Raw genomic sequence first — 16,703 nt, 5'->3', positions numbered from 1 at the left:
ACAGACACAGACAGACAGACAGACAGAGCCCCACACCCACACACACACACAGACAGACAGAGCCCACACCCACACACACACAGACAGACAGAGCCCCACACCCACACACACAGACAGACAGAGCCCCACACCCACACACACGACAGACAGAGCCCCACACCCACACACACAGACAGACAGAGCCCCACACACACACACACAGACATGCTGCGACAGAGCCCCACACACACACACAAGCCCCACACACAGACAGAGCCCCACACACACACCACACAGACAGAGCCCACACCCACACACACAAGACACAGCCACACACAACACACACGAAGAGCCCCACACACACACACACACAGAGCCCCACCACACACACACACAAAGCAGCCCCCACACACACACACAGACGGACAGAGCCCCACACACACACACACAAAGCCCCCACACACACACACACACAAAGCCCCACACACACACACACAGACCAAGCCCCACACACACACACACAGCAGAGCCCACACACACACACACAAAGCCCCACACACACCCACCAAGCCCACACAAAAGCCCAACACACACAACACCAGCCCCACACACAACCACACACACAAGCCCCACACACACACACACAAAGCCCCCCACACACACACACAAAGCCCCACCACACACACACAGCCCCACCACACACACACACAGAGCCCCCACACACACACAGACAGAGCCCCACACACACACAGACAGAGCCCCACACACACACAGACAGAACCCCCACACACACACACACAGAGCCCCCCCACACACACACACACACACACAGAGCCCCCCCACACACACACACACACACACAGAGCCCCCCCACACACACACACACACACACAGAGCCCCACACACACACACACACACACACACAAAGCCCCACACACACACACACACACACAGCCCCACACACACACACACACACCCACAGCCCCCACACACACACACACAAAGCCCCCCACACACACACAAAGCCCCCACACACACACACACACACACAAAGCCCCACACACACACACAAAGCCCCACACACACACACAAAGCCCCACACACACACACACAGACAGAGCCCCACACACACACACACAGACAGAGCCCCACACACACACACACACAGACAGAGCCCCACACACACACACACACAGACAGAGCCCCACACACACACACACACAGACAGAGCCCCACACACACACACACAGACAGAGCCCCACCACACACACACACACAGAGCCCCCCCACACACACACACAAGACAGAGCCCCCCCCACAAGCCCACACACAAGAGCCCCCCCACACACACACACAGAGCCCCCCAACACACACACACACAGAGCCCCCCCACACACACACACAGAGCCCCCCCACACACACACACAGAGCCCCCCCACACACACACACAGAGCCCCCCACACACACACACAGAGCCCCCCCACACACACACACAGCCCCCCCCACACACACACAGAGCCCCCCCCCACACACACACAGAGCCCCCCCACACAAGGGCCCCAACACACAGAGCCCCCCCACACACACACAGAGCCCCCCACACACACACACAGAGCCCCCCACACAGCCCCACACACAGAGCCCCCCCACACAAACACCGCACACACAGAGCCCCCCCACACACACACACAGAGCCCCCCACACACACACACAGAGCCCCCCACACACACACACACAGAGCCCCCCACACACACACACAGAGCCCCCCCACACACACACCACACACACAGAGCCCCCCCCACACACACACAGAGCCCCACACACACACAGAGCCCCCCCCACACACACACAGAGCCCCCCCCACACACACACAGAGCCCCCCCCACACACACACAGAGCCCCCCCCACACACACACAGAGCCCCCCACACACACACACAGAGCCCCCACACACACACACAGAGCCCCCCACACACACACACAGAGCCCCCCACACACACACACAGAGCCCCCCCACACACACACACAGAGCCCCCACACACACACACACAGAGCCCCCCACACACACACACAGAGCCCCACACACACACACACAGAGCCCCACACACACACACAGAGCCCCACACACACACACACACACAGAGCCCCACACACACACACACACACACAGAGCCCCACACACACACACACACACACACAGAGCCCCACACACACACACACACACACACAGAGCCCCACACACACACACACACACACACAGAGCCCCACACACACACACACACACACACAGAGCCCCACACACACACACACACACACCAGAGCCCCACACACAGAGCCCCACACACAGAGCCCCACACACAGAGCCCCACACACAGAGCCCCACACACAGAGCCCCACACACAGAGCCCCACACACAGAGCCCCACACACAGAGCCCCACACACAGAGCCCCACACACAGAGCCCCACACACAGAGCCCCACACACAGAGCCCCACACACAGAGCCCCACACACAGAGCCCCACACACAGAGCCCCACACACAGAGCCCCACACACAGAGCCCCACACACAGAGCCCCACACACAGAGCCCCACACACAGAGCCCCACACACAGAGCCCCACACACAGAGCCCCACACACAGAGCCCCACACACAGAGCCCCACACACAGAGCCCCACACACAGAGCCCCACACAACAGAGCCCCACACACAGAGCCCCACACACAGAGCCCCACACACAGAGCCCCACACACAGAGCCCCACACACACACACACAAAGCCCCACACACACACACACAGAGCCCCACACACACACACACAGAGCCCCACACACACACACACAGAGCCCCACACACACACACAGAGCCCCACACACACACACAGAGCCACACACACACACACAGAGCCCCACACACACACAGAGCCCCACACACACACAGAGAGCCCCACACACACACAGAGAGCCCCACACACACACAGAGAGCCCCACACACACACAGAGAGCCCCACACACACACAGAGAGCCCCACACACACACACAGAGAGCCCCACACTCTCACAGAGCCCCCCCCCCACACAGACAGAGCCCCCACACACACAGACAGACAGAGCCACACACACACACAAAGCCCCACACAAAGCCCCACACAAAGCCCCACACAAAGCCCCACACAAAGCCCCACACAAAGCCCCACACACACACAAAGCCCACACACACACACAAAGCCACACACACACAAAGCCCCACACACACACAAAGCCCCACACACACACACACAAAGCCCCACACACACACACACAAAGCCCCACACACACACACACAAGCCCCACACACACACACACACACACAGAGCCCCCACACACACACACACAAGCCCCACACACACACACAAAGCCCCCACACACACACACACAAAGCCCCACACACACACACACACAAAGCCCCACACACACACACACACACAAAGCCCCACACACACACACACACACAAAGCCCCACACACACACACAAAGCCCCACACACACAGACAGAGCCCCACACACACACAGACAGAGCCCCACACACACAGACAGACGGAGCCCCACACACACAGACAGAGCCCCACACACACACACACACACACAGACAGAGCCCCACACACACACACACACACAGACAGAGCCCCACACACACACACACACAGACAGAGCCCCACATACACACAGACAGAGCCCCACACACAGAGCCCCACACACACACACACACACACACACACAGAGCCCACACACACACACACACACACACACAGAGCCCCACACACACACACACACACAGAGCCCCACACACACACAGAGCCCCACACACACACAGAGCCCCACACACACACAGAGCCCCACACACACACAGAGCCCCACACACACACAGAGCCCCACACACACACAGAGCCCCACACACACACAGAGCCCCACACACACACAGAGCCCCACACACACACAGAGCCCCACACACAGAGCCCCACACACACACAGAGCCCCACACACACACAGAGCCCCACACACAGAGCCCCACACACAGAGCCCCCACACACACACAGAGCCCCCCACACACACACACACAGAGCCCCCCACACACACACACACACAGAGCCCCCCCACACACACAGAGCCCCCCCACACACACACAGAGCCCCCCCACACACACACACAGAGCCCCCCACACACACACACAGAGCCCCCCCACACACACACACAGAGCCCCCCACACACACACACAGAGCCCCACACACACACACACACACACAGAGCCCCCCACACACAGACAGAGCCCCACACACACACACACACACACAGAGCCCCACACACACAGACAGAGCCCCACACACACAGACAGACCCACACACACACACACAGCCCCACACACACACACACACACAGACAGAGCCCCACACACACACAGAGCCCCACACACACACACACAGAGCCCCACACACACACAGACACACAGACAGAGCCCCACACACACACACACAGACAGAGCCCCACACACACACACACAGACAGAGCCCCACACACACACACACACAGAGCCACACACACACACAGAGCCCCACACACACACACACACACACACAGAGCCCCACACACACACAGACAGAGCCACACACACACACAGACAGAGCCCCACACACACACAGACAGAGCCCCACACACACAGACACACAGACACACAGACAGAGCCCCACACACACACACACACACAGACAGAGCCCCACACACACACACACACAGAGCCACACACACACAGACAGAGCCCCACACACACAGACACACAGACAGAGCCCCCCACACACACAGACACACAGACAGAGCCCCCCACACACACACACACACAGACAGAGCCCCACACACACACACACAGAGCCACACACACACCACAAGAGCCCCACACACACACACACACACGAGCCACACACACACACAGAGCCCCACACACACACACACACACACAGACAGAGCCCCACACACACACAGACACACAGACAGAGCCCCACACACACACAGACACACAGACAGAGCCCCACACACACACAGACACACAGACAGAGCCCCACACACACACAGACAGAGCCCCACACACACAGACAGAGCCCCACACACACACACACACACAGACAGAGCCACACACACACACAGAGCCACACACACACACAGAGCCCCACACACACACACACACAGACAGAGCCCCACACACACACACACACAGACAGAGCCCCACACACACACACACACAGACAGAGCCACACACACACACAGAGCCACACACACACACAGAGCCCCACACACACACACACACAGAGCCCCACACACACACACACACACAGAGCCCCACACACACAGAGCCCCACACACACAGAGCCCCACACACACAGAGCCCCACACACACAGAGCCCCACACACACAGAGCCCCACACACACAGAGCCCCACACACACAGAGCCCCACACACACAGAGCCCCACACACACAGAGCCCCACACACACAGAGCCCCACACACACAGAGCCCCACACACACAGAGCCCCACACACACAGAGCCCCACACACACAGAGCCCCACACACACAGAGCCCCACACACACAGAGCCCCACACACACAGAGCCCCACACACACAGAGCCCCACACACACAGAGCCCCACACACACACAGACAGAGCCCCACACACACACACACAGAGCCCCACACACACACACACAGACAGAGACCCACACACACACACACAGACAGAGCCCCACACACACACACACACAGACAGAGCCCCACACACACACACACAGACAGAGCCCCACACACACACACACACAGACAGAGCCCCACACACACACACACACAGACAGAGCCCCACACACACACACACAGACAGAGCCCCACACACACACAGACAGAGCCCCACACACACACACAGACAGAGCCCCACACACACACACAGACAGAGCCCCACACACACACACACACACAGACAGAGCCCCACACACACACACACACAGACAGAGCCCCACACACACACACAGACAGAGCCCCACACACACACACAGACAGAGCCCCACACACACACACAGACAGAGCCCCACACACACAGAGCCCCACCCACACACACAGAGCCCCACCCACACACACAGAGCCCCACCCACACACACACACAGACAGAGCCCCACACACACACCCACACAGACAGAGCCCCACCCACACACACACACACACACACACAGACAGAGCCCCACACACACACAGACAGAGCCCCACACACACACAGACAGAGCCCCACACACACACAGACAGAGCCCCACACACACACAGACAGAGCCCCACACACACACACAGACAGAGCCCCACACACACACAGAGCCCCACCCACACACACACACAGACAGAGCCCCACCCACACACACACACAGACAGAGCCCCACCCACACACACACACAGACAGAGCCCCACCCACACACACACACAGACAGAGCCCCACCCACACACACACACAGACAGAGCCCCACCCACACACACAGACAGAGCCCCACCCACACACACACACAGACAGAGCCCCACCCACACACACACACAGACAGAGCCCCACACACACACACAGACAGAGCCCCACCCACACACACACACAGACAGAGCCCCACCCACACACACAGAGCCCCACCCACACACACAGAGCCCCACCCACACACACAGAGCCCCACCCACACACACAGAGCCCCACCCACACACACAGAGCCCCACCCACACACACAGAGCCCCACCCACACACACAGAGCCCCACACACACAGAGCCCCACACACACAGAGCCCCACACACACAGAGCCCCACACACACAGAGCCCCACACACACAGAGCCCCACACACACAGAGCCCCACACACACAGAGCCCCACACACACAGAGCCCCACACACACAGAGCCCCACACACACACAGAGCCCCACACACACACAGAGCCCCACACACACACACACAGAGCCCCACACACACACACACAGAGCCCCACACACACACACACAGAGCCCCACACACACACACACAGAGCCCCACACACACACACACACAGAGCCCCACACACACACACACAGAGCCCCACACACACACACACAGAGCCCCACACACACACACACACAGAGCCCCACACACACACACACACAGAGCCCCACACACACAGAGCCCCACACACACACACACACACACACAGAGCCACACACACACACACAGAGCCCCACACACACACACACACAGAGCCCCACACACACACACACAGAGCCCCACACACACACACACAGAGCCCCACACACACACACAGCCAGAGCCCCACACACACACACAGAGCCCCACACACACACACACAGAGCCCCACACACACACACACAGAGCCCCACACACACACACACAGAGCCCCACACACACACACACACACAGAGCCCCACACACACACACACACACACAGAGCCCCACACACACACACACACACAGAGCCCCACACACACAGAGCCCCACACACACAGAGCCCCACACACACACAGAGCCCCACACACACACAGAGCCCCCCACACACACAGAGCCACACACACACACACAGAGCCCCCCACACACACACACACAGAGCCCCCCACACACACAGCCCCCCACACACACACACACAGAGCCCCACACACACACACACACAGAGCCCCACACACACACACACACAGAGCCCCACACACACACACACACACACAGAGCCCCACACACACACACACACACACACAGAGCCCCACACACACACACACACACACAGAGCCCCCCACACACACAGACAGAGCCCCACACACACACACAGACAGAGCCCCACACACACACACACAGAGCCCCACACACACACACAGAGCCCCACACACACACACAGAGCCCCACACACACACACAGAGCCCCACTGTTGGACAGGCCACGTGAAGGGCTCGCTCCCTCCCCGCAGGACAGGGCCCGGGCCACCGTCAGCACCATTGCCCGGCCCAGCCGCCATCTTGGACACGGCACCACGCGGCCGCGCGGCCTCAGCCCGACCCCAACCCTGGGCCTGGCCAGGCCCCGACATCCCGGCACCACCCTCCACCCAGGAGGTGAACGGCCCACTTGGCAGGTCAATGGGAGTACGAAGTGTCGATGGCTCTCCCCCGCCAGGTGCCGAGCACCCCCAACCTCCTTGGGCGCTGGCTCCGCCCCCCTGCTGGGTGTCTGGACTCCCTCATCCCGGACCTCCCGACCTCCAAGAGCGAGGGTCCGGACATCAAAGGGCGCCAGACCTATAACTGAGGCAGCCCCAGGACAGGAAGGCAGTTGTATCCTGGAGTCGAGAGACACCGAGAAGAACTCATCCTTGACGGACTGCTGGCGCTGCCACAGCCCTGCCTTGTGAACTATTGTCCTGCCTGCTGGCGCTGCCGCGGCCCTCTGCAACCTTCATCCTCGTGGGACCTGCTGGCGCTGCCGCGGCCCTCTGCAACCTTCATCCTCGTGGGACCTGCTGGCGCTGCCGCGGCCCTCTGCAACCTTCATCCTCGTGGGACCTGCTGGCGCTGCCGCGGCCCTCTGCAACCTTCATCCTCGTGGGACCTGCTGGCGCTGCCGCGGCCCGTAGTAACCTCCATCCTCGTGGGACCTGCTGGCGCTGCCGCGGCCCGTTGTAACCTTCATCCTCGTTGGGACCTGCTGGCGCTGCCGCGGCCCGTTGCCACCTACGACCTCTTCGGGACCTGCCGGCGCTGCCGCGGTCCGACCCATCCGAACACCGAGCTCGAGGATTGTGAGCTATCACCGTTACACCTCAGTACCCGTAGGTACCAAGACTGTCCCGCTACCCCCTTCCCTTACTAGAGACTAGAATTGAGAGGATCATCGTGTCCTGATCGCCTTGTATCGCACCACTCTACTACCAGAAGTGCCTATAAAAGGTGTTACCCTGATCTTTGTGTGGTGTCCATCTGTGGGGGGGAAGTTACCTGTCTGTGCGATCACTGTGCTCGGCCGACCCTCCAGGTCTCCGTCTAACATTGGTGGCTAGCGGCGCGATCCGAACCAACGCGTACCGTACAGACAGTAACTCACCCTACGACTAAAACCACAATGACGACCAAAGAGAGCAGATCGGCGGAGAAGTTCCAGATGGAAAAGCTGGAAGAATACAACCACCGAGAGCTCAAACAATTTTGCATGGACTTAGGCATTGCTACCACCGGGCTAAGCACAAAAGAAGACTTCAAAAACGCCCTAGAGGCCTGGGCAGAGACAAATACCGCAACCCCCCGGGACCCCGCAGCCCCGGAAGTCAACACCACCCGGACGGAGGAACGGAGAACAGGCCCTTCCCGTGAAGAGATCCAAGAGCGGGAAAAAAATAGATTACACGAGTTAGACTTGGCACGACTCAGATTAGACGGAGAATTGAAACTGGCGGAACAAAAAATAAACTTAGAACACTTACGGCTCAGAGAAGAGCGAGAGGAAAAACAGAGACAGAGAGACCTCGAAGAAAAAAGACTGGCATACGAGCACGAGTGCAAACTAGCGGAGATAGAAATACGCAAACTGAACAAAAACCTAGGGGTGCCCGAGCAACCGCACTCCCCGGGTCCTACCGAGCAGAAGGTCCACATCCCCAAGGATGTGGTCCGAGAATATCACCGGAATGACGACATACAGCAGTGGTTCAAGGCCTATGAGATTGCCATGACCGCCCACCGGGTCGCTCGAAGTGACTGGGGAGCCGGTCTATGGGGGAGATTCGTCAACGAGGGTCGTGATGCCCTGCTGCAGCTTCCGGACCATCAAATGACGTCCTATGACCACATGAAGGCCGCCCTCCTCAGTCGATATGGGCTTACACCCGAAATGTACCGCCAGAGGTTCCGCAACTGCACCCGGATCCCAGGTACGACGTGGTTGGAATACGTGAACTATTTCAGCCGAGCCTTCGAGGGGTGGATCAAGGGTAACAACGTAACCACTTACGAACAACTCTTCAATATCATTGTGTGGGAGCACCTCTCCAACAACTGCTTCGTCGAGCTCAGGCAGCACCTCCTCGACAGTAAATTGACTGAACCCCGGCAGCTCGCCACCGAGGCTGACCGGTGGGAGAGCACCCGAGTGGCCCGGAGTGGGCCGAATGAGCAGAACAGAACCAACCAAGGTCATCATCGTCGAGGAGGAGGAGGAGGCCCGGGCCGGGGCAGAGACGCCGTCCCGGCCGCACCCACTAACGCCACCCCGGCCCCAGCAGGCCGGGGAAACCCCCCGATGCGCCCGGGGTTCCGAGCTAACGTGACGTGTCATCGATGCCAGCGAGTCGGCCACTATGCCAGTGACCCGACCTGCCCGAAGAACCAGGCCCCCGGGCCCCGCCAGATGGCGGCCGCCGCCCTGGGAGAAGAACAAGTCTCCGAAGACACGGAAACCTATGAGTCGGAGCAGTTCGAGTGGGAACCCGCCGCCATGACCCTGGCATGCCTAGGAGGAAGAGACATGGTCCCGCGGACTCCCCTGCCCGCCAACACTCGGAAGTACAGCCAATGGGTGAGCATCAATGGGCGCAAGGCCGAGGCCCTGCGTGACACCGGGGCCAGTGTGACGGCCGTCCGCTGTCACCTGGTGACCCCAGAACAAATCCTACCAAACGTACTTTGCCCCGTCCGATCGGCAGATAACTCGGAGAGCCTGTGTCGGATGGCCTGCGTCCCCTTCGAATGGGGAGGAGTGTCCGGCATGCTGAAAGTAACTGTCCGTGACGATGCCCCCGTAGACTGCCTCCTGGGGAACGATCTCGAGAGCTCCCCGTGGGCCGCTGTGGAAAGAAGAGAGCATCTGGGGATGTTGGGTCTCCCGGACTGGGCGTGCGTAACCACCCGGTCCATGGCCACCCGCACCATCCCTAGACCAGAAGAACCAGAAGGGGCAGCACCTCCGCCCTCGATCACTCCAGAAGAAGACTTCCTCCAGACCGACCACCCGGACCCCACCCCAGAGGGGTCCACACCGCCCCCCGAGCTTCCCGACCTGGCTCAGTGGCGTCAAGAAGGGGGGCCCACCCAGGAACAATTCCGGCAGGAACAAAAGACCTGCCCCTCCCTCGAGGGATTGCGACAGCAAGCGCTCGCCCAGAGCCAAGGAGACACCACCGGGGCCCACTGGGTTTATTGGGACAATGATCTCTTGTACAGCGAACAGAAAATCGCAGAACTGGGGGCCGGGCGAGTGCTGGTGGTGCCCCTCCACTTCAGAGACTTCCTGTTGAACCTAGCCCATGATGTCCCCCTGGCCGGGCACCTGGGCCAAGACAAGACCTACCACCGCCTGGTGACTCACTTTTTTTGGCCCAAAATGAGAAATGACGTATCCAACCATTGCCGGTCCTGCCCGACCTGCCAGGCCAGTGGGAAGAGCGGCCGCAAACTCAAGGCACCCCTACAACCATTCCCCGTGGTGACCACCCCGTTCGAAAGGGTGGGAATAGACATTGTGGGGCCCCTGGACCCCCGAACAGCACAGGGACATCGCTTCATCCTGGTCCTGGTGGATCACGCTACCCGCTATCCTGAGGCGGTCCCCCTTCGTACGATAACAGCCCCAGTAGTGGGTCGAGCCTTGATGGGGATCTTCTCTCGAGTGGGCTTCCCCCGGGAAGTCGTCAGCGACAGGGGTACGAACTTTATTTCAAAGTATATGAAATCCCTCTGGCAGCAGTGCGGAGTCACTTACCGATTCACCACCCCCTATCACCCCCAGGGGAACGGACTGGTCGAGCGGTTCAACCGCACCCTCAAGGGGATGATCATGGGGCTGGAAGAACCCCTACGCCGCCAGTGGGACGTGCTACTACCGTGCCTCCTCTTCGCCTACCGAGAAGTCCCTCGGCTTCAGCCCCTTCGAACTCCTGTACGGACACCCCGTTCGCGGGCCTCTCAGCCTAGTGAAGGAGGAATGGGAGATGGCCCCCCTAAAGACCCCTCCGGACGTCTACAAATACCTCCTGACCCTCCGTAATCAGACCCGGAAATTCAGGGAGATCGCTAAAGCCCATCTGGAGGCCAGTCAAGAGGACATGAAGAAGTGGTACGACCAACATGCCTCCTCCATCGAGTTTGAACCGGGTCAGCAGGTATGGGTGATGTCCCCCATCGAACCATGTGCCTTGCAGGACAAATGGACGGGGCCCTTCAAGGTGATCGAGCGCAGGAGCCCCGTCACCTATCTCATCGACCTGGAGTCCCCCCGGAACCCCCTCCGGGTCCTCCATGCCAACAGGCTCAAACCCCACTTCATGCGCTCGGAACTCAGCCTGCTGATGGCTACCGACAGTGGCGCGGAAGGAGACTCCGAGCCCCTCCCTGACCTACTGAGGACCCGGGAAAGAGATGGTTCGGTGGACGGGGTCCGACTCTCTGAGGCCCTGACCCCAGAGCAGCGTCAAGATTGCCGGGCCCTCCTGCTGCCGTTCGCAAACCTGTTCTCTCTCGCACCCGGAGTCACCTCCTGGTGCCTGCACGACGTGGACACGGGGGACAGTCCTCCTGTTCGACACCGGCCGTACCGAGTACCGGATCGGGTACGTACATGCATCCAAAAAGAAGTCTCCAAGATGCTCGCCCTCGGAGTCATCGAACCTTCGGACAGTCCCTGGGCCAGCCCGGTCGTCCTGGTCCCCAAGGCCGCGGCCCCGGGCACCACCCCTGAACTCCGGTTCTGCATTGACTATCGGGGTCTGAACGCGGTCACCCGAACCGACACTCACCCTATCCCCCGAGCAGATGAACTAGTCGACCGCATGGGGGCAGCCCGCTACCTAAGCATCTTCGACCTGACAGCGGGCTACTGGCAGATCGGCCTCACCCCCAGAGCCCAAGAACGTTCCGCTTTCTCCACCCCGGATGGGCACTACCATTTCAGAGTGATGCCCTTCGGCATGAAAAACGCTCCAGCCACTTTTCAAAGACTGGTGAACCAGGTATTGGCGGGCCTCGAAGAATTCAGCGCCGCCTACCTGGACGACATCGCGGTATACAGCCGCCACTGGGCGGATCACCTCCACCACCTCAGAGAGGTCCTGCAGGCCCTCCAACAGGCCGGCCTCACCATAAAGGCCAGCAAGTGCCAAATCGGCCAGGGGTCCGTGACCTACCTCGGACACCAAGTGGGGAGCGGTCTGGTGGCCCCCCTCCAACTGAAGGTGGCTGCCATTCAGTCCTGGCAACCCCCCGAGACACAAACCGAGGTCCGAGCCTTCCTGGGGCTCACCGGATACTACCGGCGGTTTGTAAGGGACTATGGCAGCATTGTGGGGCCCCTCACGGAGCTCACGTCTAAGAACCACCCAAAAAGAGTCAACTGGACTCCCGACTGTCAAGCAGCCTTCGAGACGCTGAAGGCCGCCATGTGCACCGCTCCTGTGCTCCAGGCTCCCGACTACAGCCGCGAGTTCATCGTACAGACCGATGCCTCCGACCATGGTATTGGGGCCGTCCTCTCCCAACTGAACCCCGAAGGAGTGGACCAACCAGTGGCCTTCATCAGCAGACGCCTACTGCCCCGAGAACAGCGCTGGAGCACCATTGAGCGAGAGGCCTTCGCGGTGGTATGGGCCCTCAAGAAGCTCCGGCCATACCTCTTCGGAACCCATTTCCGGGTACAGACGGACCATCGGCCCCTGCAGTGGCTCATGCAGATGCGGGGGGAGAACCCCAAACTATTGCGATGGTCCATCTCCCTGCAGGGGATGGACTTCACTGAGGAACATCGCCCTGGCCAAGACCACGCCAACGCGGATGGCCTGTCCCGCTTTTTCCGCCTCGACGAGGAAAGTCCCCAAGAAGATGGGTGACTCTCCCCGCCTTCAGCTGGGGGGGACGCATGTTGGACAGGCCACGTGAAGGGCTCGCTCCCTCCCCGCAGGACAGGGCCCGGGCCACCGTCAGCACCATTGCCCGGCCCAGCCGCCATCTTGGACACGGCACCACGCGGCCGCGCGGCCTCAGCCCGACCCCAACCCTGGGCCTGGCCAGGCCCCGACATCCCGGCACCACCCTCCACCCAGGAGGTGAACGGCCCACTTGGCAGGTCAATGGGAGTACGAAGTGTCGATGGCTCTCCCCCGCCAGGTGCCGAGCACCCCCAACCTCCTTGGGCGCTGGCTCCGCCCCCCTGCTGGGTGTCTGGACTCCCTCATCCCGGACCTCCCGACCTCCAAGAGCGAGGGTCCGGACATCAAAGGGCGCCAGACCTATAACTGAGGCAGCCCCAGGACAGGAAGGCAGTTGTATCCTGGAGTCGAGAGACACAGAGAAGAACTCATCCTTGACGGACTGCTGGCGCTGCCACAGCCCTGCCTTGTGAACTATTGTCCTGCCTGCTGGCGCTGCCGCGGCCCTCTGCAACCTTCATCCTCGTGGGACCTGCTGGCGCTGCCGCGGCCCTCTGCAACCTTCATCCTCGTGGGACCTGCTGGCGCTGCCGCGGCCCTCTGCAACCTTCATCCTCGTGGGACCTGCTGGCGCTGCCGCGGCCCTCTGCAACCTTCATCCTCGTGGGACCTGCTGGCGCTGCCGCGGCCCGTAGTAACCTCCATCCTCGTGGGACCTGCTGGCGCTGCCGCGGCCCGTTGTAACCTTCATCCTCGTTGGGACCTGCTGGCGCTGCCGCGGCCCGTTGCCACCTACGACCTCTTCGGGACCTGCCGGCGCTGCCGCGGTCCGACCCATCCGAACACCGAGCTCGAGGATTGTGAGCTATCACCGTTACACCTCAGTACCCGTAGGTACCAAGACTGTCCCGCTACCCCCTTCCCTTACTAGAGACTAGAATTGAGAGGATCATCGTGTCCTGATCGCCTTGTATCGCACCACTCTACTACCAGAAGTGCCTATAAAAGGTGTTACCCTGATCTTTGTGTGGTGTCCATCTGTGGGGGGGAAGTTACCTGTCTGTGCGATCACTGTGCTCGGCCGACCCTCCAGGTCTCCGTCTAACACCCACACACACACACAGAGCCCCCCACACACACACAGAGCCACACACACAGACAGAGCCCCACACACACACACAGACAGAGCCCCACACACACACACAGACAGAGCCCCACACACACACACAGACAGAGCCCCACACACACAGACAGAGCCCCACACACACAGACAGAGCCCCACACACACAGACAGAGCCCCACACACACAGACAGAGCCCCACACACACACACACAGACAGAGCCCCACACACACACACAGACAGAGCCCCACACACACACACAGACAGAGCCCCACACACACACACAGACAGAGCCCCACACACACACAGACAGAGCCCCACACACACAGACAGACAGAGCCCCACACACACAGACAGAGCCCCACACACACAGACAGAGCCCCACACACACAGACAGAGCCCCACACACACAGACAGAGCCCCACACACACAGACAGAGCCCCACACACACAGACAGAGCCCCACACACACAGACAGAGCCCCACACACACAGACAGAGCCCCACACACACAGACAGAGCCCCACACACACAGACAGAGCCCCACACACACACACAGACAGAGCCCCACACACACACACAGACAGAGCCCCACACACACACACAGACAGAGCCCCACACACACACACACACACAGAGCCCCACACACACACACACACACAGAGCCCCACACACACACACACACACAGAGCCCCACCCACACACACACACAGACAGAGCCCCACCCACACACACACACAGACAGAGCCCCACACACACAGACAGAGCCCCACACACACAGACAGAGCCCCACACACACAGACAGAGCCCCACACACACAGACAGAGCCCCACACACACAGACAGAGCCCCACACACACAGACAGAGCCCCACACACACAGACAGAGCCCCACACACACAGACAGAGCCCCACACACACAGACAGAGCCCCACACACACAGACAGAGCCCCACACACACAGACAGAGCCCCACACACACAGACAGAGCCCCACACACACAGACAGAGCCCCACACACACAGACAGAGCCCCACACACACAGACAGAGCCCCACACACACAGACAGAGCCCCACACACACAGACAGAGCCCCACACACACAGACAGAGCCCCACACACACAGACAGAGCCCCACACACACAGACAGAGCCCCACACACACAGACAGAGCCCCACACACACAGACAGAGCCCCACACACACAGACAGAGCCCCACACACACAGACAGAGCCCCACACACACAGACAGAGCCCCACACACACACAGACAGAGCCCCACACACACAGACAGAGCCCCACACACACAGACAGAGCCCCACACACACAGACAGAGCCCCACACACACAGACAGAGCCCCACACACAGACAGAGCCCCACACACACAGACAGAGCCCCACACACACAGAGAGCCCCACACACACAGACAGAGCCCCACACACACACACACAGAGCCCCACACACACACACACACAGAGCCCCACACACACACACACACAGAGCCCCACACACACAGACAGAGCCCCACACACACACAGACAGAGCCCCACACACACACAGAGCCCCACACACACACAGACAGAGCCCCACACACACACAGACAGAGCCCCACACACACACAGACAGAGCCCCACACACAGACAGAGCCCCACACACAGACAGAGCCCCACACACAGACAGAGCCCCACACACACAGACAG

General features: G+C 60.6%; 1 protein-coding gene across 6 annotated transcripts in view; it reads right to left on the bottom strand.

Moving 5' to 3' along the window:
• The window catches only part of LOC144825271 (protein regulator of cytokinesis 1-like), a 1,077,791-nt gene that overhangs the window by 940,890 nt on the left and 120,198 nt on the right, over window positions 1-16,703 (bottom strand). The gene's annotated exons all lie outside the window — the stretch shown is intronic.

This window comes from Lissotriton helveticus, chromosome 3_1 (assembly GCF_964261635.1).
Source record: "Lissotriton helveticus chromosome 3_1, aLisHel1.1, whole genome shotgun sequence".
Lineage (NCBI taxonomy): Eukaryota > Metazoa > Chordata > Amphibia > Caudata > Salamandridae > Lissotriton > Lissotriton helveticus.
Note: the sequence above shows the minus strand (reverse complement) of the source record. Positions and strands in the feature narration are given on the sequence as shown.